Source organism: Topomyia yanbarensis, chromosome 2 (genome assembly GCF_030247195.1).
Source record: "Topomyia yanbarensis strain Yona2022 chromosome 2, ASM3024719v1, whole genome shotgun sequence".
NCBI classification, from domain to species: Eukaryota; Metazoa; Arthropoda; class Insecta; order Diptera; family Culicidae; genus Topomyia; species Topomyia yanbarensis.
The window spans coordinates 380,161,926-380,188,315 of NC_080671.1; the positions used below are offsets into that span (position 1 = coordinate 380,161,926).

Below are 26,390 nucleotides of genomic sequence, written 5' to 3' on the forward strand. Positions count from 1 at the left end.
CCACAGCAAAGAAAATACATGGGCCGCCAATAGACAGCTGTGACATACCAGATTAAGTTTTGTAAAGCAATTTATTTATTTTTTGCTTCTTAAAGAGTGTCTCTTGTAACTAATTCATAGGTAAACATAATTCCATTGTAAACAAATTAAAGAAAAATGACAGTCTGAATTGCCCCGTAGGGAGGTCCGAATTACCCCTACATTGTAAAAGGATGGAAAAACGTAAAGGTTGGCGAAGCGTCACCTAGCGCTGCCATTGAGTGGTGCAAATGAACCTTTTATGGCACCAAAATGTAGCTGAGGTTTCAAACTAACAATTAGGACTTTTGACCGGTAACTTTTTTCACATTTATCCACATTAAAGGGCGATTTGCTTAAGTAGGTCCGAATAGCCCCGGGTTCCCCTACTATAAATCCAATGAATGAAATGAATCATATGAACAAAATGAGCTCAGTTGATAATATGAAAAAAGAAGAAAATGAGCAGAATAAAATGCACTGATTAAAATGAAAAATTAAAGATGTTAAAAGGCTATAAATCAAATATTTGGATGAAATGAATAAAACTGAAAAAATAGTCAAATTATTAAAATAAAAAAACCGAACAAAGCATAAGCATAAGCATAAGAGATCGCCCGTAGTTGCTACTCCGTTATTGACCAGAACCAAATTAGGTTGCAAAATGTTCATTGGAACAACATGCTTGGGAATAACATGATGAGCCACATTGTACAATCTATTCTGATCCCTGCATGCTGATCAATACCGACGCCGGCCGCATCCGAATGCAGATCTTCTGGGAAAGGAAGGAATGTTAGTCCGATACATGTTGCTACTAGAGACCGAGGAATCCTCTGCATCTCCACATGTATCACGGGAAGGGGAGAGTTGTTAGTAAGTGTGCCAATAGCATTATCATGTAATAATTGCTCTGGGCAGCCGGCTGCCGAGAATTCGGGAAATTTATCATTTGTTGTATTCATACGATTAGCAAAATAAGCAACTTGAACTCCGGATAGCGGCTATAAGGAGCACTGCTTATATTTTTTAATAATATTCAATCACGCGACGAATTTTTCGTGGTTTCTATCGTGTCAGTACTGATTTTACCCGGCGATCGCTTGAATAAAATGAGGAATCTTATACAGAATGTTCATCAGACTCTTCCATAGGTATCGCGGAGTTGGTGGTTTGGAAGGGAATAGGGTCTAGGATTCGCTCCAAGCAAGCGAGGCGACCTGTAAAGCATAGTTTATTAGGTAGTAGTTCAGTTGGTTTTCAAGAAGTTCGCTCGAAAAATAAGATCTTGTTTAGTTTTTGGTTCTTTTAAAATCTGGGTAGCCGGCTACCGAGAGTATCCTATGTTTTCTAAACAAAAGCAATTTCACATCCACACAGCCGATCGTGGGAATATTGCCTAGAAAAGCCAATCTTATCTGCATAATGTGCCGGATCACTATTTATTGCGACAGTATTCTGACAAATTTCACTATTCCTTCTCGACGATATATTTATTGGGTTGAACACTACCGAGTGATAACACGTTATAAAAAAGTTATGATAGCTCTAGATGCTATAAATCAACGAAAGTATTTCCTATTTCTAATATCGGATTGTTTGTGAAATACACCTATACGCACGATTATATCGAACATTGATGAAAAATACAGAGGATCGTTAACCTGATGCACGGGCTTGTTACCAATAACGGAACTCGAAATTAGATTCATTAAAACAGACGCGGCGAATTTTCAGTACGTATTGACCCGCGATCATCGATACTAGTCAAATTAAAGTCTTATTGGAGCTGCTTTCCGAACAACTTTTACGGTATCATTTTCTCGGCTAGATCTGTTCGCATTCGGCTACTATCGGTAGAAGGCTGATAGCTCCCAGTCGTCGCCGCTCTAAGGACCAAATGTCATCAAAAGACAGACTCGCGTGGAGGCATGAGATAGAATTGAAAGCTAACCAACGAAAATGACAGCAAAACGGTTATTCTTCGTGCTGACATAACTGAAGGTAATTGCCAACCGGTCCCCGATCCCTCTCGCGAATTGTAAATTCTCAAACCTTATACATGATTGAAGTCATCATTCCACTCAAATAAGGCCATGTGTTTTCCCTAAGCACATTGAATGCTATGTGGATCAGTTCCCCCGTTGGTAAAGCAAAGCCTAAACAAACATAGAAATTAGTTTGCTCAGTCCAAAGAAAAGTTGGCCGACCGGCAGAGACGTGTTCCCTTACAGCGCCATCACATCAACGAACACCCAAAATTTACATGCGACAAAATATCTGCAATCCTGAATATAAAAGAATCAAAACCTCTACTCATTTGCAATAAAATAAGAAAGTAAAAAAAACAGTTGAATACCCAAGACGGCTCATTTTCAAAGATAGCACCGCCGATGAAACACCCAATAAAAAAAAAATAGGTGACAAGGGATGCGGACGAAATTAGCTGAGCACCGACCGGCTGGTTTGCCACCTATTTTTCGGGCGAAGAATTTTGGGGCGACACCTGGTAGTCGCTAGTCGCTGGTGAAACGCCAATTGTTTGAATATGTCATTTCTTCTTATTGCCATATTTTTTCACTTTTCGGATCGAATTTTTTTCTCTGAAAAACCATTTTGCACTATTTTTCATTAAAATAAAAAAAAAAAAATAAAAAAAAATAAAATAAAATAAAATAAAAAAAAAACCGAACAAAATGTATAAACTGGGAAAAATGAAAAGAATGCAATGAAAACAGTGAACAAAATAAGTGAAATGAATGATATGAGTAAAATGCACGAAAAGAATAAACTGATCAGAGTGAATCCGAAGAATGAAACGAATAAAATAGATAAAATGAACGCAGATGAACAAATCCTTTGAAATGCATCTCACCGATTGTTTATAGACCAAATGAACCTAAAGATATGAATAAAAGTTAATAATTGATGATTTTTTTCTATGGAAAATTTTCCATGCACGATTATGACACGTTATACAAATTTTGTCATCAATACACGCCTATGACACGAGTGAGCGCGACTTTTGTTTATATTCATAGTAAAAACTCGCAACATAGTCAACCGATCTTCGTAATATTTGAGAGGTTAATACAGAATAGATAGAAGCATCAATTGTCTTCTTTGGATTGTTTATACCATTTATAAGTTTCAAGATATTCAATATCAAACTTTAAAAATCGTTTTTCTCGAAATGTGCTAAATGGCGCTTGTCATAAGATAGCACAACAGCGACGGATTGCTGGTGTTCTTTACGGCCCGACCTTCGACGGGAGAATGAACTCGCTCGAGGAATGATATTCTTTAAATAGTCGAAGATGACGTCATTCATAGAAGCGTAGTGTGCTGGCCCACTGCAGGGTGCTCAAATCTGTCGTACGAGACGCTATAGCTACGATGCTACTTGTTTGGCAAAAGACTGCAACTACTGATTAACATAGGCACGGACCACATTGCCCACTCTGCCTGAGAAATATGCCTCACAAATTGCAATTTTCCCTTCTTTCGTGAACTTTTCAATTATGTAGATTTTCAAACGACTGCTTTTATTACAGAAATATTACACTATTACCAATATTTAAGTTAGGCGTTTTTCAAGCGGTAGGTATATAAATAATTAAAACCCATTCAGTAATATTTTTTTAGAATGACACCTAGCCCCAGATAGTGGAGTAAGACAAGGAGGATTCGGGTAGGGTTTCCAAACGCCTGAGTTTAGCGCCAGATGACGAAGTCGTCTGCCGGGATTACAGATTGGTTTGCCATGGCTAGCTGAATTTCCCAGGAATCAGGAATCAGATTATATTGGCTCAAATGGCACGTTCCCCGTAAATAGTCGGGGATTTGTGCCTCCATTCCAATTCTCTCAGAAAAACCTTTCCTTCCCCAGAGTTCTCTCCCAAACAACGAATTGTAAATGCCTGGTTTCTATTACTCAAATCCCTTTATTTTTTATTGTCCAAATTTAACTGACAATGGATGGAGAATTTTGTGGTAATGACCCGCTAATAGTTGGCACCGAAGGCCGCAAACATGCCCCAGCCACTATGGTGGCATTAGGAAGTCCAATCGCCATCGAACAGGAGCGGACGCCCTGCGAAAAAGCCTCTGATCCGTGAGATTGTGCAGGACTTCAAAACCGATCTTCGCTTTCAGAGCTAAGCCGTAATGGCCCTCCAAGAAGCCAACGATGCCTACCTGGGCGGATTGCTCGAGGATACGAATTTATGCACCATCCACGCCAAGCGAGTAAACTTCCTGGTAAAATACATTTATTTATTTATTTATTTATTTATTTATTTATTTATTTATTTATTTATTTATTTATTTATTTATTTATTTATTTATTTATTTATTTATTTATTTATTTATTTATTTATTTATTTATTTATTTATTTATTTATTTATTTATTTATTTATTTATTTATTTATTTATTTATTTATTTATTTATTTATTTATTTATTTATTTATTTATTTATTTATTTTTTTCCTTTTTTTATTTCGACCATGTTAGTCACATTTTCTTTATTACATTTTAACGACATTCAATTAGCTAGAGATTACTGGGCAGGGAAAGTTATGAAAATTAGAGCCATAGTACTCAAGTGAGAGCAAGGATGTGAAGTAAACAGATAGGAAAATTAGAAGTGGCAGGGTCATTAGACAGGCTTAATATCGTACGGGCTTAATCTTCGTCTTCTGTTAATGAGGGTCGAGTTTAGGCAGTATAACTACAAATCACCCGATTTCACTAACATGTGTCCTGATAAAGGTAGACGTGTCTATCTTTACTGTGACTTTATTTATTTATTTATTTATTTATTTATTTATTTATTTATTTCTTTATTTATTTATTTATTTATTTATTTATTTATTTATTTATTTGTTTATTTATTTATTTGTTTATTTATTTATTTATTCATTCATTTATTTATTTAATTATTTATTTATTCATTTATTTATTTATTTTGCTTATTTATTCAGTTATAAAAGCCCGCTGCAATGGATTCTCAGAACTCCCTCTTCCGTATGCACTCCACCTCAATCTTTTCAAAGTATCAATAGTTAACAAACAAACCAAACAATTTAAACTAAAACACTGCTTAAATTTAACACTTATTAGGCATTAGTTTACATATCATATGGTGTAGTACATTCATAATATTTATAAAGATCTTAAGCTAGCTGTATTAAGTATGAGAAAGGACGCACGAAAACAATTTCTTCAGAGCAGAGTGAGACAAATGAAGTCTTGTTAAGTCATGGAACAACAGGTGAGCCTCTCCTTTTTCGTTCATTTTTGTTTGTTTATTAAAATATGGTTAGATCCAGGGACGGATCCAGAAAAAAATTGGGAGGGGTCCGAAATTTCGATTTTAAAACGAACATTGTACAGTTCGTAATACGTAATAATCTTATTTCATGAATATCAATTTTGTTGGTCAAATTTGATTTTGAATGATTTTGAGTTTAAAACTAATATAAAATTCAAACTCATTTAAAATTTCTCATCAAGTAAAATAATTTCGGTTTGGGTCTGGACCCCCAGGACTCTTTCGCTGGATCCGCCACTGACTAGATCTTATTCATATTAGTGATACGATAGTGGTGTTTACTGTAAAGTAATTTAAGCAAACAGTGTGATAAAAACTGCTTTTTTCATTTCCGATTTCCGTAGCGTTCTCATTTCAACCGTAACTTCTTCACAAGCAACTACAACTTCTGAAGCCCTTCGAGTAAGCTATTTTAATATTCCGTTTGAAAACACAGCAAATTTATAACGAACTACTCTGCGTTTACATGATCCAATTTGGTTCCGTATGCCTGACGCTAGAAGCCTGTCCCGAAATGTTACGCCAGCGTTCGGTCCGAAATGGAAACCAACAACACCAGCCCCGTAGCCGTATCATCCTCAACCTCCCCGGCAACGGCAACTCCATCGCATCATAGAGTTTTTCACTCACTTTCAGAAATCAATCTTTCAAAGATTTTCCTCTGCCACTTTCCTGCTGCTCTGCAGTCTGGGTGTGCAATTTCTTTTTGGTGTGTATACTGAAAGACGTTCATCACCGGCCATCGCATGGTGGTTTTAGCAGCTGTGTACTAGATAAAGCGGGTTGGTTGGCCTGGTTGGAGGGGTAGTGGGGAGAGAACCTTGAATGCAACAGCATCCGCCACAGGAAGCATCTTCTTTCTGATACGAGCCAGCCAGCTGAAGATTGCATTTGTCGAGTGTCTTGTGAAGATCGTTAGACGTTTTCCTGTTCCTTGGCTGGGGTTTTTCGTACGGATCGGTGATTTCGAGGTTGTGCGCTGCGCTGCACTGCGCTGGTGCCGGGTGGTGAGGAGGCCGGTTCAAAGAAGAAAGTCACTCTTTCTGTGTGCGAGGAGAGGCCGGGAGGGGGGAAGTGAAAAGACGAGCTTTTATTTTACTTACTAATGATAAGACTTATTTCCTCTTTGTGTGCTGTTGCTGTGTAGGCTCCCTGGCCAAGGGAAGGAGGATTCGTTCTTTCGGAAGCTTTCCATTCAAGATGGTTCCTTTCGGTCAGTCTTTTGCTTTTCAAGGAATTGTGTAAAAGTTTTCCCTGTACGATGCCGGGAATGAATTCTACGCAATACAGAGTGAGCAAATTGGTTAATTGGATTGTGAATTAAGTATGAGTTATTTATCAAAACTGCAGACCATTGGTTGTGTAACAATTTTCTTTTTGTATCATCTGGAATGTTTCAATATAGTTCGATTATTACGTTCACTCTAAAGTAACATTTCATTTCTTCCAAATCCGACACTATCTTAGTGACAGGACAAAGCTAGCGGCCAAAAAAGTTTCATTTGTTATTCAAAACTCGGTCCCCAGTGTCTACCAACATTTAACTACCACCAAATATGTTGCGAGCTTACACAATAAACACAATAGATCGAACGAAATGCCAGACAATCGTAGATTTGCTCAATTAAAAGTTATCAACAATCCAGAACTGCTGGTTGATGATGGTGGATGTCGGCCAGAAGTGTTGGGAATCATTCATCTCGTCCATACAAATCACCGTTAATTTCAATTATCGACCAACCCGCAGCCGATGGCTGACAAGCAAGTGCATACCGAGCAGCTGGGCTGTTCTGACTGTTGCATCATAAATGCTGTAACCGATGATACTGCAGCTAATGCGGTACAAGTTGCTGGATGGTTGCTAGTCAGACACAATCTGGTGAACGAACGCAATGGTTCTCGGATCCCAACGGGGCCGGCTGATATGTGAGTGTTAATTATGTAGTTCGGAATATGCAACTGCGCAAACATTGGGAAATGATGAGGGAACTGCATATTTGTGAATGATGCTGCTGCTGCTGCTAAAGTGATTGAAAGTCATAAATTCATTACAGGATTGCCTCCTCCTGAAGGGGTGCTAGTGATTGGGAGCGAATGAACCAAAACTGTCAGTTTAACGAAGGTGGAGGGACTCTCGTTTGCTTTGGAGATAATTCGCCGTTTATCAGTGGGAAATCGGTTAATTATTGATCTGCTTGTCAGACTTAATGGAATGACGTTTATGTGTGAAATATGCGAATATGTGGTTGCACTAGATTAAAAGACTTCATGGAAGATAAAAACGTCGACTGGAGCGGATAATTTAAAATGTATAGATTTTTTTACAGTAAATCCCATTTCGAATGGGATTAACAACCCCGCCAGTTCTTTCGAGAGTTTATTGAAGTTATAATACATTTACGCCTTCGAAAATTTTGTGCAAAAGTAGCAGGTATGTCCATGCCAAACTGGAGGCGGTGCACGGTGCCGGTGAGGAAGATTTGCGACTGTCATATAACAGTAGGACATTCAATTTTGGCTTTATTTTCAATGCAAAACAAAACCATCTTACTTCAACGTTTCCTCTCAAATTCTAATATTACGATTGATTTAGATTGTTTCGCCCTTTTCATATAGAAAGATTATGCGATATTCATGGACCTAATCCCGGCCGGAGGGCCGAGTGTCATATATCATGCGACTCAGTTCGTCGAGATCGGAAAAAGTCTGTATATGTGTGTGTTTTTTAAGAAAGCAAGATATAATGTACCAAAACCAGCCATTAAACCCGCTAAAACAGCTACTCTTGCACGGAGCCTGATTCCTCCCCGGCACTACCCTCCGACATTACTTCGGGGAGCGTTGTTTTATGTGTACAGCACACACACTCCAACCCAACTACTTAGTAGTTAGTTCATTCAGTAGGGTTACATAGGGTTCGTCGCGGTTGCGGTAATTACCGCAACCGCGCGGTATTTACCGCACCCGCACCGCGAAATCTGCGGTGCAGTGAGACACTTTATCCCGCAGATGCGGTGCGGGAAAGAGCTTTTACCGCGCGGTTTAACCGCAACCGCACCGCAAAAAAATGATAAAGTAATAATTTTGATTATTCTAAATTGATAAACAGACTGCTATAACGAAAGAAAATCTAGCTGTGTCCGAAATATTTTGACGCTATTGTTTTTACGACATATTTTGGACTAGTTATTTTATACTTCTAAGTAAAACTTCACAAACTAACCATTTCAAATACAAGAACCCAATAGAGACAAAATTATTAGATAATTTAAAACAATAAATTTGTACTCTTAAATCCTATTTAAAAGTGCATCACTTCTCCCGATTTCTGTTGGAAATCGTGGAATTATGAACCGTTTTCGATATCAATTTTTCAACTGTGAATTTTGACTAATTTAATGGAATTAGAGAAGAACTAATTATGCTAGGACTTAAACACAACCCTCTTCATCAAACCAAACGAATTTGGAGTAATTGGCAGTAAAGGATACAAATGTATGAAAGCGTCCAAAATAAGGAGGGATCCAAATTAGGATGATTATTCTATCATTCGTTCATCAACATCGTATTTCTATCTTCTTTGATTGCTGTGTAAATTCAATGTGAATTTTCTGCAGTCAATTTTATTGGACTCTTTCTCAAAAAGTATGCTACATAACTTATTTTGCGTACCTCCATTCAAATTTACTATAATTTTCTACCAAACTAAGTCCTAATATTTTTCAGTTAAGACTGTTTTGTAGCTTTTATGAAGCTTTTTTGCCAAATACCACATAGTTTGACTCCGGTTCACTTCAATTGAAGTTTTTGCCATTGGCTCTTTGGGAAAATATTATAGGAAAATACATTAAATGCTAGAACTTTCGAACTAGCCTTTAGAAAATTACACTTCATACATTTTTAAAGGGAGCAATCTTAGTTTTTGAATGGGAATACATCTGTTTCTTGAAGAATGCGGAAGTTAGAGTTTTGGGATATTTTGTCCGTAAAACCCCCTATTTTTAAAAACCATACATTTTTGGCAGTTTTTCTAATGTTCAATAATTCTGTACCGGTTGAGACCGGACTCCTGCTTAGATGTAATGTATAGAGCATTTTTTTTTCGTCAAATATGGCGTCGTTCTTATTGATGAAATACAATATATTTTTATTTCACTGTATTGGAATATATGCGCTACTATATAGAAGTACTGGTATTTCAACTTTATTTTTTTTGTGAGATTCCTTTAAGAATGAAAGGTGGTTTTTACTACACCCAAAACGCGAACCGTATGAATTACATGCGAATATGCATGATTCTAATGAGAATTTTGCATTGTAACTGGTATAATGCATAGAAAGCGATATTGGCCCGGGACAAAAATGCATTAAATAGCGATTGCACCACAGAAACTTACACAAACCCATAGTTGGGAATATATTAGTGAATTTATAGATATCGGAGTATTAGTATTGAAATGACTCCGCACTAATACACATGTAAAGGACAACTCCACTCTAATACATGTGCGCTCTGAAAATACTAATACACGCTCAAGGACCTGTTTCCATTTCGCCTTTCTACTGATCACATGCTGCATATTGGAGAGAACAGTTTATAGCATCATTAAACTGATGGGGTGTGGGTGATGATTATGTGTTGATTTTACGTTGAGCTTTCGGCGTTCTCTCGACCCTAAATTTACCAGCGATATGCGAGTTGTAGCCACTAGATAGGTTCATAAATGTTAATAATGATTAATGGTTTTTTAAGCGCACTATACGCAGGAGAAAGTTACCTATAACATTGGGCTAACAAATTTCAACATTTGTCTGATAGAAGCCGTCCGCCAATCATTTCTGGCATTCTTCATATCAACAGTATTTCAGTATTTCAGGTGATATCATATCAGTATTTCGCAGTAAAAGTATTTAAGTTTAAAGTATCATAAACTATAAGGGCAGTGATGATATGGTTTTGCACTTTTGAGCAGCAGTGGCAGTTACTCATTTCAGTTTGTATTATTTCCCTAACATGCGAATCCAGCGCACACAAGTAACTGGCATCCCTATCTCTACATACAGAGTTTGACAATTAGGTTTTACACTAACCGACATAACCCCACAAAACGAGCCGGATGAACTTTGTTTGACAATTCTCGGTGGTTTGTTTACATGGGAGTTACATGAGTTCAAATGTAACAGATGAGCACCCGTTGCACTCGCACTCACGCTATTGACAAAGTAAACAAACCACCGAGAATTGTCAAACATGAACTTCATTCATCATAAGTTCATTCGTGTCGTCATCTTGTAGAACTCAATAGGTAACATCGTTTTTCAACCGATCAATGGGGGTCTCTTATTTGATCGAAACTTAAGTGCTTCTCGTTTGTATTTAGACAAATTTCGTTAATTTTGTTACAAAGTTTTTTTTATGTTGTCTACGCCATGTCATCCTCTTGAGCGCACATCATCGCCCTGGTCAACGATCATCGCAAATCAATCTGAGCACAAATCATTTTCTTCCACTCTTCTCTGAAGCATAGAATGAGAGAGCGATGATTTTACGGCAAAAGCCATTCGCTAGGGAAAAATAACGCGTATATCACACACTCTCGTGAATGTAAACTGTTAACGCGTTTAGTGTGGTTGGAATTGCGCTGTTCGCAGACAAAAAAGCGTAACTGTGTATGAAGACAAGTTCTTGCATACACCACAGAGGAATTCATGTATAGAATACACCGCTTTTTTGGCAGACTCAGCAAGCAAAACCAACTAATACTTTTACATACGGGTAGATAATATGGTAGCGTGTATTCTCAATCAATTTATTTCATCATGAATCAAGCTGTGTTGGTATAATGCCGTAGCTATGCTTGGTCTACAATGCGAAGAAGGCATGATTCTAATTCGGAATATGCACGAAAGGATGTAATGCCTTTTTTGCATTGGGAAATTGTTTTGGGTGTACGTAAATGCGAAAATCATCCGTTTCATTTTCATATGTCAAAAACATTGAAAATATGAAAATTTAAAGAAAAAAATATGCAACTTCATTTCTTATTACATTTTTATTCCACATTTTTCAATTAACTGAAGGGTTGCCAAAATAAAAGTTTTCCTATTACTGCAGTAGAACGTTCTTGAATGTATAATGTTTGCCTTAAAATGTACGAAATTTTATTAATAGAAAATACAAAAGTTGATTTTTTTCATAAACAATACATTCTGAGGAGTCTCTTAAAGTTAAATTTCGTGTGAATAAGAATAATATTTTATTGTATATGGTTTGTACAATTTTTCAACACTATTTTTAAAAATATAAAAATTTTACCGCATTTACCGCATTACCGCGCGGTGCGGTGCGGTAAATAAATTGCGGTTGCGGTAAGCGGTGCGGTTTTATAATTTTTTTGCGGTTGCGGTGCGGACAATCCATTTACCGCCCACATCCGCACCGCGACGAACCCTAGGGTTACAGCATACCTCCTCGACACACTACCAGTTTTCGACCATCCCAACAACGTGGCAAATTCTGTATGGCAGTAGGAAAGCTAGCTTTGGAAATTAGTGCTTTTCCCTTACGAGAACAATCTGGACGCATTACTTCAGACTGTCTAATTTACTGAGCCCTTCGACGCCCTTGTGCTATTTAATACCACTTCTTCGTTGAGCTCCCGAGTTGTTTCCGAAGCACTCGGTATAGTCCATAACGATGGACCTAGCCTACTCCGACGGAGAGTTCCCCGGCTAGAGAAGTTCTCCCGAATCCGAGCAAATCACCCTAGTACCGAGGTCATTTCGATGATTCAGCTTGAGTAGAGCGCCCGGTTCACCTGTGCACCGACGACCCACGACTGGTGATGTCTCGTCGCGGTCTATTCAAACTCAGAGTTCTGCTGCAAAAGTAGCTCTTCTTTGTTTTTCCCTATACTTATATCGGGCCAACCAGTAGGGTACCGTGGTCGGTTCGGCGATTCCAGGTGTAGCGTTGCATTTGGTTCGCTGGCGCTCTTTCGCAGTCTACTCGACTAGTTCCCGGCGGTGGATCTAGCCTACTCCGGCGGAGAGCTTCCCAGGCTTGATTGTTCTCCCGAAATTGAAATCGCTGTTCATCACGCCATTTCCGCTATAATATGGTCATGATCTGCGTCACCACTCTGTTGACAGCGTTCTACATGACTACGTCGCTAGTCATTCTATAGACGACTTTATCCGAGATGATGTTCGGTCCTCCCGTTTCCCTGCATCTCCCTGCGCGTCGTTTCGAACCTCGGACATTCGATGACCACATGCTCCGGTGTCTTCTCGACCTTCTCACACTCCGGGTACAATAGCAACGTTGCGTGGCCGAACTGAAGTAGATACTCCCTGAAGAAGACGTGGCCCGACAGGAGCTCAATCAGATGGAAGTTCACCTCTCCCTCCTTTCTATTGACCCACAAGTTTCCTACGATATTGTTGTGTTCGCGTTCGTGACTCGTACGGCCATCAGCCGGAATGTCCTGTTCAGCTTTTCACGGTTCCGCTTGGTTTTCGCAGCACCCCACGCAAGAACCCCATATCGGAGAATCGATGACGAAAGAGTAGATAGCAGACGTCTCGTGCTGCTTCTCGGGCCGCCGACGTTTGGCATGATTCTTGCTATTGCGTTCGTTGCCTTTGGTGAATTTTCACAGGCGTCGAAGACGTGGTTATTGAAGCTCTACCGGTCGTCGATTGTCACTCCCAATTAGGGTTGCCACCCCTCCGGGTTTGACCCGGAGACTCCGGTTTTCGGGAGCGATCTCCGGGTCTCCGGGTTTTACATCAATTTCTCCGGGTTTGGTGGGAAGAAGCATAGGTTCAATTTTTTGGAATTAATTGTTTGTTTATTTATGACACTTTACACCTTTGGGTGGTGCATTCGTGTCAAGGAAGTAGTATATGGTGTACATATCATTCGTTTCGATCAATTCAGTGTTCAAATTTGTGCATCAAGTTTGATCTGTCGTATAAAGTTTAGTATCTTCGCTTCACTGCTCTCCTCGCCATTCAGTGCATCTCTCAAGCTAGTTTTACTGATACCATGCTGTTGTCTATCGTTGGTGTATTTCCTGCAATATAGTATCACGTGCCGTACATCTACTACTACTCCACAGCATTCACAATTCGGTGGTGCTTCTCTCTTTAGAAGGAATGTATGGGTCAGTCTTGATGACCGAGTCAGTATGCGTTGGTCGGCAGCACTATTTCGCTCCGTCCATCGTTGTGTATCGCATTTGATTTCTCGCAGCTTTGCCTCTCGGGAACCAAACCATTGCATGTCCCAATGTCGCCGTATCGCTTTTTTTAATTACTCTCCAAGCATCTTCAGCTGGGATTGCAAGTCGATCTGCCTCGTCGTTACCTGTTATGCCACTATGTCCTGGGATCCAGGCGAATCGAACAGGTTTGCTCTGTGCTAATGCTTCAGCCTCTTGGATCCACGGATGCTTCGATTTGCCGCCTTCTAAGGCCAACAGGCAGCTCGCAGAGTCTGTAAGAATGACCAGTTCGTTCTGGATGTTTGGTATTGACAAAGCCATCTTAATTGCATACGCTTCCGCAGACAATACGCTACAGTGTTGCGGAAGACTGTGTGTCCCCGCTATACCAACACCATAAAGTCCGGCTCCGACTGTATCATCTGGAGCCGTTGGTGTATAATTGTTGGAATCGGTTTTTCAACAGTTATTTGTCTATTGGTCGAACTTTACCGGGTGGGTCTCCGGCCCGTACAACTTTCTTCACATCCCAAACAATCGTCGGTTTCGCTGTGTGCCACTCTCGATCCCTTCTTCGGGAAAGCGTGCCTATTATGGGCAACGTTGCTCCAGTGAATTGTTGCGTAAGCTCCGACGCTCGTCGGATCAGTGGGAGGTCACTGTTGTTACGGTCTTTCTCCAGCACTCGTAAAGTAATCCGCGCAATCGACTGTACCGCTAGTAGTTCGAAGGGAAGTGTGCCTGCTTCGGCCATAATCGAAGGGATTGGGCTGGTAACAAATGCACCAGAAGCGAAACGAACCATTTTGTTGTAAGCAGGTGCGAGTGTCTGCAGCGATGTTTGGCCTCCTCTGCTCACTAGGCCAATCCCATAAATTAGCTTCGAAGTGATCATCGCCGATCCCACTTGAAGTAATGTCGATCGTTTACCACGCGGAAGTTTGGCACATAAATCATTTTAAGAATCCGATGTCTGGATTCAAAGGACTTCTTCACCATCTTGCAATGCGCTTTAAAATTCAAAGTCCGGTTCAACGTTACACCGAGGATCCTCAATTGGTTTGTTTTCGGGACAACTACACGGTCGATGGTGATGTTACACACTGGGTCTCGACGTGCGTTGGGACTGCAGTAAAAGATGTTCGACTTTGTAGCAGAAATCGCGAAGCCAACATTCTTCGTTCATTTTTCGACAGCCTCAACCGCGGCCTGCAGTTTTCGATGTAGACCTTCTGTTTTGCGACCTCGCACCACAAGCAGTATGTCGTTCGCATACAAAAGTATTTCCACGCCAGCTGGGATTACTTTGAAGATCGGTTGCATCGCGACGAGGAAAAGTGTCACTGATAAAACGGAGCCTTGTGGTACTCCATTTTTCAGTTCATATATTTCTGACAGCTGATTTCCTATGAAAACCTGAAACTTCCTTTCGGAGAGAAAGCTTTGCAGCATGTTGATCATTCGACCTCGTATTCTCCAAGACTTTAGTGTGCGAAGTATACCATGCCGCTATGTTGTATCGTGTGCCATGGAGAGGTTCAACGACGCTATGAGACTGTGCTCGTCGGTTGTTGGGAGCGATCTCTCTAGCTGTGCAAAGTCCTGAACGAAAAGCATGTTGCCGTTTATCGAGCCGCCCACTTGACTCCAGTGCGGTGATGAGTCTGCGATTTACGATATGCTCGAACAGCTGTGCCATACAGCTAGTGAGCGATATCGGGCGAAAAGCAGCAGGTCCAGAGTCGTTGCAATTTGGTTTTTTGATAGGGATAATTATAGCGTTTCGCCAGCTAGCGGGAAAAACACCGCTGCGCTAAACAACGTTAAAGATCTCGCGAAGTGTTACCTTCACGGATAACGGGAGTCGTCGAAGAAGCGGATAGCCTATCATGTCAGGTCCTGTCGAGACACTTCGCCCTTTGTCCAAAGCCCACATCAGTTCATTCAGGGTAAGGTCAGTGTTGTACACATCATTGCAATCGGGTGAGTAATTTATGCGCCGTTGCTCGGCTCGCGCCTTCATCGCTTGAAATGATGCAGAGTAGCTCGATGTCGCCGATCTTTCACTGTAGTGTTTTGTTAGCTCTTCCGCTACTTCTTCGGGGTTGTTCGTAAAGTCGTCCGATCGCTTGAAAGCTACAGTGCTTCGCTGCCGGTTACCACGCAAAGTATTCATTGTACGCCACAGTTCAGTTGTTGTGCTACTCGATGCGAGTTGGAGAATATTCGTTCAGAATCACGAGCTTTCTACTCAAAGTAGTATCTGCGATGAAGCGACCAAGAGCGTTCGATGACTTAGATCCCCAAGCGATGTGATGTGCGTTAAAGTCTCCAAGGAAGACTACTGGACCTTCCAGTTCATCGAGCAGGTCGCTCAATGCTGTCTGGCATTGCTGAGTGGAAGGTGGGATGTAGATAGACACAACTGTTGCCTGTACTGGCAGGAAGATACGTGCGGCGACGACCTGTAAGCTAGTGTTCAGTTGCACGCGTTCAAAGGGTATGCCCTCTCGGATCGCAAGTCCTACACCATGTTGCCAATAGTTTCGGGACTTTGATTTCAGTAGCAGCGTATAGTTCCTGCCGCCAAAACTAGATTCCACCACGCTTTGGTTGAATTTCGTTTCTTGCAGCGCTATTACGCAAGGTTCGTGCTCAGAGATAAGCAGCTTTAGATCGCTGACGTTCGCTCTTAGACCACGCAGGTTCCATTGCAGTGCGAAACATCCGTTGGAACGACCATTTGTGATCGACTGTGTTGACGATGATGTGGTCGATATTCGACGCGTCGGTGGTTGGGTATTGGCGCGTTATGATCCTTCACCGGCGGAAAGCCAGGAGGAGAATTGCGAGGACTGTATATCCGGGAGGTAGGGACAGTCCTCTTCCCCCGGTCGATCCCTTCATCATGAAGTGGGGAAGCTACTTTCTTCTCTTCTTCCCCAAACCGGTTACTCGTTCGATGCGTGTTGGTCACATCTGTAACGGGATAAACCGCAACGTAAGCGAGGTAGAATAGGACTGACCTGTGGGACGTCTAGCCCCACAGTGCCAGCTGCTGTCGAGACTACTACACGATTACTTCCAGAACTACCGACAGCGACCGGCACTGGGGAAAGACTTTGTGTAGTTCTCGTTGTTTGTTGTTTCATAGCTCTAGTTGTGGTGGTGATGGTAACGTCTCGATACGGGTCTCTCGATGGACCTTCTCCGGGTGAAGTCAGAGGAGGATGCGAAGCATGAATGAGTTCTTCGTTAACAGTCAAACCTGTAAAAATGTTAAGGACAGCAGTATCTGCGAGATGATTGACGCCTTTAGAACTGACCTGAGGAAAGTCCAGCCCCACAGTGCCAACCGCTGTCGCACAAACTACACTGTCATGTTCAAAAACACCGACTGCGGTCGGCACTGGCGATAGACTTTGTGTAGTTCTGCTGATCTCTTTCTGTTCGTCGATCGTGGGTTTTTGGTCTGCTGGTTTACAAGTTGTAGTGGTGAAATCGGTGTTCCTATCGGCCACAGAGGTGAATTCACTATCAACGGGTTGGGGTATGACGGCCCGGATGGTTCCTTCATCCTGCTGCGCTTGCGTTGGAAGGAGTACTACACTTTCCTCTGTTCCAAACCGATCTATCTCGTGGTCAGTATTCGTGCGTGGATTGTCGTTGGTATCCAAACGTTGTTGAAAACGAGAATTATCGAAGAGGCTGGCTAGGAGGCTTCTCGGTAATCTCAATTTCATCGTCTGAATAATCCATAGTTTCGTTGGTGGTAGTGGTAGCGGTTTTTTTGGTGGTGGGCTCAAGTTATCCGGTGGGGTTGTCGTGGGTTTGCTGAACGGGCTGTGTTGTTTCTGTGGTCTTCCTCGCTTCGAGTCCGTGTTAGTCGCTGGTGAGTTGTTCCTTGATCTTGTTATTGGCCCGGCTGTCTGGTTCGTTGGTTTTTGTTCTTTACTTTGCTGTGGTTTTTCTTGACTAGCGAACTGTTGTTTCATCTGGTGTATGTACGCTATCATTTGTTCGATTTTTTCGTCCTTTCTTTTGGTCTCCGGCAGAAGTTTTGCGATCTGCTCATCCTTCCTCTTCATTGTCAGCTCCAGCTCTTTTAGTTTATTAAGAATTTCGCTCTGTTGTGCTGCGGCCTGGGCGTAGCTTCGTTGATTTTGCTGTTCAGCTCGTTTGCGCGCTTCCTGGAATGTATCGCGAATTTAATTTTGATGACTTCCACTTCTTTTTTGTAGATTGGACATTCACGACTTGTTGGACTGTGATCGCCTTCACAATTCCGACAGTACGCAGCTTCTTTACATTTTTCTTCGCCGTGTTGTTCTTTCGAGCAGTCGATCGAAATGTGTGTATGGCTGAAGCACCCGTAACAGAGCATCGGGTTTGGGAAATATGGGCGAGTAGGAACGCGAAGCAAACCGATCTTCATGTATTCCGGGTATGTGGTCTTTAAAGGTGGCGAAGAGTTCACCAAATATTGCTAATTTCTTTCACAAAGCAATGAAAATGAAAAACAAATAAAATTTACTACAAATTAGCTTTCCGGAAGTCGTGCTAGTGCACTGAGTGCACGCTCAGGGGACCAGCGGCTGCTCGTTCGGTAAGCCATATGTGCGACTTCCGGAGAGTTAAAGAAAGTAATATTTCGCTATGTGCTACAATTGAAATGTTGCATTCCACTAAGTCGCTCAAAATGGTGTAAAAAAGTTATTTTGCTGCAATTTTACCAAATCATTTCACTCTTAGTGGCGCTTATCACCAGCTGCACTAAGGTCTGGCAGATTTGTTCTAATCCAACTGACTAGGTCAACATCAAACGAGTTCTTCCGGTGTTGTTGCTACTCCGAAAGCGATCCTTAATTGGGCTAGGGAGGTGAGTTTTGCCCCTTTGCTGCGAAATTAAATTTTTTTGGTGACGAATAACCGACACCACATAGTGTGATGTCGCAGCTCTGCCTCCTTTGCTCTCCTTTTCCTGTTAGTTGTGGAGGAGAGCAATGCTCGTTCGACTTATCCTCCACAGTGAGAGTAGCTGGTGCTTTTGTATTCTTGGCACTTAGTCGGGGAAGTGAAATACTACACCACATTAAACCGATAAAACCGTTCTCAAACGTGAAAAATTTACAGTTTTACTTTAACGTAGTAATAAAAAGCGATTAAAGTGCTCTAAAATGCCGAGCAATCGCTTTGATTCCAATTTCTGTCTCGTCCCACTCAAAATCCAGCACCTCCCAGATCAGTGAAAATCTCAGGGTCAAAACCTCTCCAGAAGTGGCAACCCTACTCCCAATTGCCTCAGTACATGCTTCGATACGCTACGAGCTCTCCGACGTCGATCTGCATCCATGGAATCGCTTTGCAGTTACTGACCAATAACATCTCCGTCTTGTGGTGAACTACCTGCAGCTTGATCTCGATTGCGTCCATTGTCCTTGTCAGACACCTCCACTTTGTCACGTGTCTCACCCATCACCGTTAATGAGACGTAGTCCGCGAAAACCTCTGATTTTCATTTTTCTATGAAGCAATGTCAAGATCGGATCGTACACCCCGTTCCAATGAGTTGGAGTGAGTATTGAGCGCTGAGGAACACCCGCTGTCATTTGAATTGGCTTCTACCTTTAGTTCATCTCGTACAGCAGCACTCTGATCTAAAGGTAGCGTTACTGTTTGATACATGTTTGTTTACCCTCTCAAATATACGCAAGATAACGATTTAACTATCTTTAACCCGTGTAACATGTAACAGTATTTTTTTTCTTATTACTATTATGCCTCTAGCCATCTGGCTGATTGAGCGTTTCAAATAACAGTCTGTATAGCATTTTGAATCAAATTTTAAAGGTTTAACCTACAATTAGAATATTAAAATGCTCTTTAAATAAAGAACAGTACCATTTAGTCGTCTTTACGTGAACTCGCTTCTCTAGCAGTACTAGAAAATGCTCAATTTCTATCTTCTTATACTCAACTGGATTTTTCTAGCATTTATAATAGTCCGATTGCATGTAAAAGATAGGTTGAGATTTATTTCTGGAATAAATCGAATGTTATAGCTGTTTAAAAACGTTGTTGTTTGTGAACAACATGGGCAACCAAATTATCGTGCATTTGGTCAATGTACTAAAGGTAAACAAAAACATACAGCATTACAAACAGATCTTAATTTCGGCTAAGAAGTCTCTTATGGATTAAAACGAATTATGTTATGATTACTCCGAGTAAGGAGTAATCATAACATAATTCGTTTTAATCCATAAGAGACTGCTTAGCCGAAATTAAGATCTGTTTGAGTACATTACAGTCGAATTCTTCAATCGATACAGCATTACACTTCACGGAAGTTCATGTGTTGCAAGTTACCCCATATGCGGGGTTACTTGCAACAGGCTTAATTTTTGGCCATCCTGAAAACAGGGAATGATGCTTTGATTTGATAAGTACCATTTAGTAGTCTTTATGCTATCATTGACGCTTGTACATATTGAAAATTATTGAAGTTTCAGCATTTTTAGTTATAATACCGCTTTAAAGTTGAAAAGTGTTGCAAGTAACCCCGATTGACGGTACAACATAATAAAAACATAATATTGCTACTACATACGGTATCTCCAATAGTTTTAAAGTTATTCGAATTGTCATTTTAAGAAAAACTATACATTGACTCAAATAAATTTTAAATGACTTTTATCGGTCAGGTACCAAGCGCAAAAAGTATACACGTGGATTAAGCGATATTGAAAATATATTTTTATAAATAACCACTCATTATTTGATGTCCTAATTATATAGTTTTCCAAAAAAGCATTTTTATCCATTTTTTAACGAAAGCAGAACGACCTATTTGAGATGTATCTATATAACAAATAGGTTCTTCCAATTGTTACGTTTTCCACGTATAAGTGTGTTAGTTTATCATGAAAACCTTGATTTGATGTAAGAATTTGGTTCATCAAATACCTTAAAAAGGACCAAAATGTGGTAAACTACTCTACATTTTGCCCGTTACATAATAGTACAGGACCCATTACCTCAATTGAATACAATTGGAAGATTGTAGGTCTGAATTGCCGGGCTAAAAGAATGAATTTGCTGCAGGTTGATAAAATCGGGTACAAAAAGTACATGAAATCAGGGGTACATAAAAACGAAGGTGCATAGAATCGGGAGTTTATAAACACGGGTCGAAACTGTACTCATATTGTCAGATTGTGTATACTTCATTATGCTTATTAGCCATTATTAAAGTTCATCTGGGCGTATCCAAAACCCCAGAACGAAGAACGTTTTTAAAATCTCTTGAAATTCTGAGCTCGTTGTCCAACTTAATGAAGTTTGATATATTTCTTGCTACTATTTAATCCAGCGGTTTTCTACTTTTTTGATGTTGCGGACCTCTATGGTTCAACATCGATTTTTATATTTATTTTTAACACGACTCAGTACGTTAGCATAACTGAGCCATGGAGACATCATGGTTTGTACATCATGTTATAATAATACCTTAGTACAAAGCTACTGTTGACAGGAGGGTCTTGTGGATGCAGCTTGCACATTAGCCTTCTCTCGTGTTATTGTTCATATCCATATCCCCATTGCACAGTGGTCCAGATTGCTAATTTAGGAGGAATTTTAACTTTCTGACAAACATGTATAATTTAGCCGTATAATGTCTTAGGATGAATTTGTGTACATCAGAAGATGCTTCTTTTTGTTGGGATAGTTATTAGGGTGGTTCTAATTTATCAAAAATACAAAAATAAAAATTTTACTGATGAAAGATAGAGCTTCACGGTCTTCCACAAAGTTGTAAAGAAACTTATTTTGAATAAATTCGTTGAATATATAAAAGCTCTATCTCTCTTAGTTTTTGTTATATAAGAAATTTAAAACAATGGATTAGAGTGTTCCTGAAAAAAACGTTTTTTTAGTATAACTTTCGTATTTTTTACTTTTTGTTAAAACAACCTGTCAACAGCTTATATAAAACTTTAAGTCGAGTATTTTTCTCTTGGACATCGGGGTCTAACTTTTTTCTTTCAAAAGTTATGGACACTTTTTGTCTAGAAAATAGCCTATTTCAAGGCTCATTATCGCTGATGTGGGCACCGAAAATTGAATACTGTTTTAACCACATTAAAGATCATACTTTTTGGTATATTTGAGCAAAAATTGGCGAATACGTTATTTTTTTGAATTTTGCAATTTAAATTAAAATTTTGTAGTTTTGCAGGTTCAACGCATTAACGCATTTACATACATATCTTTGTATTATGAAAAAATGCCACTTTCAAATATCATTCTCTGATCGCAGCATGCTTTGCATAAGTGGAACAACTGTCAAAAAACATTTTCTGATTTTATTCGTTTTAAATAAAACTGTAGTCAATATGGATATTAGTCGAAGTAAGTTGTCGAATTTGCTTATCGGTGGTAAAAGAATGCTTATCGGTGGTAAAAGATAGATGAACTGCTTAAGTTCATTACAAGTAGTAAATCAAATTTAAAATTGAGACTTGTTGGTGCTCGGAAGAAAATAAAAATCTTCATATTGGAGTTTAGAAGGTTTTGGATTCAGAGGAAGCGCACGCAAATTCTGTTCGAGCCGGACAATTTTGTGTGGCTTGAAGGAAAGCTAAGATTCGAAGTCGAAGGTACAAGACCATTCTCCGAAATATGCCGCAAAGCCCAAAATAAAGCAATCAGACAAGTTGTGCGATAAGTATTCAACGGTTGGTTGAAAAAATTCTCCTTATATAAATCATAAATAGTTTTTATGGCCCAATTATTTTTAATTAACACATTCTGTACTTTTGCAAAGTATTGTTAATATGTTAGAAAAATCGAAAAGGAAATACAAAGGTTTTAGGCAATACACACCTAAAAAAGTCGTGTTAATTCACGTCTTTTGACCATGACATATGAGAGCATCGAAAATAACATAGTTTTAGGTTTAATTTTAATTTTACATGACGTAAATTTCCCTAAATCACGTAACTTCACATCAGATATGGTGTCGATTATAAATGGTTAGAATTGTAATCTTATGTCACTACTCATGGAAATTACATTTTTGAGCTAAAATTGAACGTAACATGGTGATATTTTATCATATCGTGGATTGCCGTTTGTTAAATTGTGTTATGTTTGAAATTAGGTCGATGATAAAATTCATATTTTTTGGTGTGTATCTTTTATGTCGCTATGCGACAAAATTTAAAATCTTCGAAAGATAAATTTAAGTTGCCAGCTTTAGAAAAATATCGTATTTTCCAATTTTTGTTCTAATGTACTTAAAAGTATGTTGTTTTCTACGGTTCTATTTGAACTTACTTTCATTTGCCCCAATCAGGAATAATGAGATTTGAAAAAGGGCTTTTTATGGATGCCATAGCTTTTGAAAGAAAAAAGTTAGACCTTCAGTATCATGAAAAAAAACACGGCTTGAAATTTCTAAAAAGCTGTTCAAAGGTTGTTTTAACAAAATGTAAAATTTCTTCCGAATATTAATAAGTCTCAATTTTACATTTGAATTACTACTTGCAATGAACTTAAGCAGTTCATCTGTCTTTTTACCAGCGATTATCAAATTTGCCAACTCTCTTCGACTAATATCCATATTGACTACAGTTTTCTTTAAAACGAATTAAATCATAAAACATTTTTTGACGGTCGTTCCACTTATGCTGCGATGAGAGAATGATGTTTGAAAGTGGCATTTTTTCATAATGCAAAGATATGTATGTAAATGCGTTAATGCGTTGAACCTGCAAAACTACAAAATTTAAATCTAAATAACAAAATTTGAAAAAAGTATGATCTTTCATGTGGTTAAAACAGTATTAAATTTTTGGTGCCCGCATCAGCCTTGAATTAGGCTATTTTATAGACGTAAAGTGTCCATAACTTTTGAAAGAAAAAAGTTAGACCTTTGGTGTCCAAGAGAAAAATACTCGGCTTAAAGTTTTATATAAGCTGTTCAAAGATTGCATTAAGAAAAAGTAAAAGATATGAAAGTTATACTAAAAAAACGTTTTTTCAGGAACACCCTATTCCATTGTTTTAATTTTCTTAAATAACAAAAATTAAGAGAGATAGAGCTTTGATATATTCAACAAATTTATTCAAAATAAGTTTCTTCGCAACTTTGTGGAAGACTCTATCTTTCACCAGTAAAATTTTTATTTTCGTATTTTAGACATACTAGAACCACCCTAATAACTATCCCTACCAAAAGAAGCATCTTTTGATGTACACAAATTCATCCTAAAACATGATACGGCTAAATTATACAGGTTTTTCAGAAAGTTAAAATTCCTTCTAAATTAGCGATCTGGACCACTGTGCATTGGTACAACTTTTAAGATGTTCGCAATCGGAATTGAATTATTATTAGTTTTTTGTTGTCACAGATGGCTATTCCGCCTGTATTGGGGTTTATTGTGCAGGTTGTTGATTTGGAGACACTAGACCGATCGTCGTTATTTCATTGTGGGTACAGGAAATTAGCTTCGATATGCAAAACGCTGTTGGAAATGCCACCGAAAATGTTTCGGTGTGGCTTGTAACGAATTCCACTTCTCTGTATTTTGACATAAATCTTATAATATGTTCTAGTCTAATGGGTGGCGCAAGGTTGTGTAGGCGCACTTCAATTTTATCGTCATCCATATATACAGGATTTTGGTTTTAACTTGACAATATTTGACATTTGCATATTGTCCTTCGCAATGAAGTTTTCTGACTGAGCGAAACTTTCAACCGATATCTATACACAGTTTCCCGCGTGGTGTAACTGTATATATGTCATCTCCTTGAGATTAATAGCCGTTTTCACTTTTAGTAACAGTTCAACGTCTTTTACTGTAGGGCAAAGACGAATTTATTTGAAGTGAATCGATCTTGTGTTTTCCCACTTTACAGGCACTTTTATTTTCTGTATCTGGTTCATTTCGCTGCACACTGTTTAATGAAGATCGCTTCAGTTTGTCATTAATATATATTTACAATTACTAGTGTTCCTCCGCGGATATTCAGATCCGACTCCAGGATGATCAATGTTTTGAAAACCACTTGAAACGGCCGTTTCAGTACTTTACAGATATTAAATAAAATAAAAACATAAAATTACTCACCTTTGAAAGTTTGTCATACGAAATTTCGATGAGAGACAACTGTTAAAATAGAAAGTGAGAATGGTTTACATTGATTAATCTTCTTTTCCTATTATTAGAAAGTATTAGTATATAAAAAGTACGAACGAGAATCACACTTTCAAAACTATTAGTTTCATTTGGCTTTTCGCTCCGAACAATTGCATAAAACAAAAATACCTATCCCGAATTTGAATTCGATGAAAATAAGTTAAATAACCTTTGATATGAGATACGAATAGAAGCTCTGGAGTATTTCTCGGAGACACCACATGTCTAAAATGCAAGATTCGCGAGATAACTACTTTTGACCAGTTTTTCACAATTCTGGACCACCGTGCACAGTTCTTCAGTCTCCTTGTACGCCGACTACACGTATCTTCCACGATTAAACACAGCTAGTGTCAGTAAGCAGCATCCCAAAATCTAGGACCTCTAGCAGGTTCTCTGCTGAACATCGTTCAAGCTGGTCTCTTTTCCAGCCTTCACCATACGTGTCCAGCTCGAGGTAGCCTGCCATTCTTTAGCATTTTTTATGTCTGAATACTTGGCACAGCTCGTAATGCATGCTTCTGCACTATTCTTCGCTGTACCACCAAGTATTGAGCGAAGAATTCTTCTATCAAACATGCCGAGCTCTCGATAGTCTACCTCTTTCGACGTCCATGTCACGTAATACACCTTAAAAAGTGCTATTCGCAACCGAAACACACCTTTTCTCTTCGCGGTTAACACCGTTATCACATGTTTTCCAAGATATACAAACTCTTCGACAACCTCATCCCATCCATTTCCATCTCAGGATCATCAGTGCTCGGATAGTCTTGCTACCCACTTCTGTGATTGGCGTCAATGGTGTCGATTATGTCCGCGAAGCCAAAAAGCATGATGATAGTTCCGAACCGTTGTACATCTTTGTATTGCAGCTATGTTGACCAATTAAAGCAATAAAGTACATCGCCCTGCTTCAATCCAACTAACGTCACTAACGAGTCGGATGTCTCTCCTGGTACACCAATGCTTGACTTTGAACTATACAACATCATACCAATAGGTCGATTCAGAAACCATATATTTAAGTGTTGGCTGCCTCAGCTCGTTCTGTTTCACTGAATCGCACGCTACATTCAAATCCATTTTCCGTCATTGATCGTCCTTTTTGAAACCCACTGTGGTATTTGTCGAAAAATCATTCAGCAAACGCGGAGCAGTCTGCTAAACAAAATACGTGAGGTAGTGCGGATCGTAATGTCATGATAGTTATTATACTTGAGGGCCATCCAGGCAGACTGAATGTGGATCGGCTTCTAGTATCAAAAGGCTAAAACAAAGCATTGGTACTTCATTCCGTTGTACAATTCGATCTTCGATAGACTCTACTGTCAGTTTTTAGGAAACAGACCAATTTCAAGGCTACATATATACTGATCACTAAGAACTTTTCTTGGTTGGGGCTCGATTATACGTCAAGTGCTTTAAGAACCGCCAAACTACCACGATGCCTACAACTAGTTATTTACCGCAAATTGAATACCGTCAGAAAAAAAAAATAATATCAATTTGCCTGGAACAGTTAGGAAATGATTTTGAAATATTTGTATCGATGTTTCAATTTTTGATCTCAACCGTTTTCTGCTCAGAGCCAATTCAT

At 39.3% G+C, this 26,390-nt stretch overlaps 1 protein-coding gene across 4 annotated transcripts in view; it reads right to left on the reverse strand.

The window, feature by feature from the left end:
- The window catches only part of LOC131684666 (connectin), a 698,123-nt gene that overhangs the window by 274,462 nt on the left and 397,271 nt on the right, over positions 1-26,390 (reverse strand). The window contains exon 2 of one of the 4 annotated variants that reach the window (XM_058967733.1): positions 24,722-24,760. The exons of the other annotated variants lie outside the window; for them this stretch is intronic. The gene's annotated coding sequence lies outside the window, so the exon portion shown is untranslated. The remainder of the gene's footprint in view (positions 1-24,721; positions 24,761-26,390) is intronic. 4 annotated transcript variants of the gene reach the window in all.